The sequence below is a fragment of the Oryctolagus cuniculus genome, chromosome 1 (assembly GCF_051225735.1).
Source record: "Oryctolagus cuniculus isolate XC-2025 breed Fujian yellow rabbit chromosome 1, ASM5122573v1, whole genome shotgun sequence".
Lineage (NCBI taxonomy): Eukaryota > Metazoa > Chordata > Mammalia > Lagomorpha > Leporidae > Oryctolagus > Oryctolagus cuniculus.
In genome coordinates, this window is record NC_142867.1 from 133,607,858 (window position 1) to 133,609,217 (window position 1,360).

At 50.4% G+C, this 1,360-nt stretch overlaps 1 pseudogene; it reads right to left on the minus strand.

Moving 5' to 3' along the window:
• Positions 1–708: 708 nt before the first annotated feature.
• LOC149128642 (small ubiquitin-related modifier 3 pseudogene) lies at positions 709–1,158 on the minus strand (annotated as a pseudogene).
• Positions 1,159–1,360: the final 202 nt, after the last annotated feature.

Here is a 1,360-nt window from a genome sequence, read left to right on the forward strand (position 1 = left end):
TTTGTGTTTGAAAAGCAGCATAGCACAGATCCATAGAGGTCCTCTCCCACGGGTTACAGAGGTCACCACCCTCGGAAGTGGCTCTCTACACAATAACAAACCAGAAAGTCATTGATACTTAACCTTACTTTTTCATATAGAGACCATAATTGTTCATCAGAGCAAATACTAGAAGAAATCTGAGACCACAATACTATTACCAAAGCAGAAAGGTGGTAATGACTTTCCTCTATGTTAATAAAAGGGAAAAAGCCAATTTTTGGTGTGCCAGGCTCTGCCCATGTACGAACCACTAGATGCTGAGTTAGCTGGGGCTGCTGGGCCTTGGACCCAAGGGGCCACACTCAGCAGGGCAGAGACCGCTTGGGCCATTTTACTAAAGGACTTGTTTGTTTTTACTTTTTAAGAAGCGTTCCAGATTTTCCCTTCCACATTACCAAACTTGACCAGGCTTCAATGTCCAGTATCGAGCATTTCAACAACCCATGCCTACAAGTGTAAGTGAGGCCTTGTCTTCCACCCCCCCAGCCGCGAGTTACAGACAGAATCAGGCGAGCCTGGCATGGGGAGCCAAGGCCCATCCTCGGGAACCCACACTCGGGCCACAGGTTTGGGAAGCAGAGGAGGGGACAAATAAAAATGAAAAACCCCCAAAACTCATTTTACCTAAACAAAGATAACAATTCTGATTGGCCCCATTTCAGTCGTGGATTCGTCCTTGCAGAGAGAGTTTGAGCCAGAGAGGAAGTCACTTCGCTGCATGTCCTTGAGTTTCTGCAGACTCCTTTGTGACTGCACAGTCTCAGGGTCACTATTCAACAGCAAACACAAGGATGGAAAACAGGCCACGCCCCGGCAAGCGGCTGGTCACGCCGCCCGTCTGCTGCTGGAACACGTCGATGGTGTCCTCGTCGTCCAGCTGCGCAGGTGTGTCCGCTTCGTTAATTGGTTGCCCATCGAACCTGAATCTAATCTGCCTCATTGACAAGCCCTGCCGCTCGCAGTGGGCCTTCATCAGCTTGCTCAGTGGGGTGTGCCTCTTGATCTTGAACTGCACCATGGAGCCGTCCTGCCTGGCCACCTTCAGGTTAATGTGGTCATTCTCGGTCTTCACGCCCTCCTTGGACTTCTCCTCCGACATGGCCGCACGTGGTCACGGCAGTAGCAGCAGCAGCGCGATTGGGGCAGTGGCTCTACGGGCCGCCGCTCTCCCAGCCCTAGACTGTTTGACACAACAGTATGAGAAGCTTGAGTGCATTGTGATTGTGATCCTGCCAAAGATTCAGAAGATAGAGTGAATATTACTGCTCAACTCTTCTTTGTATCATGTCTGCCGTGATATGAGTTGTGGATCTGGCCA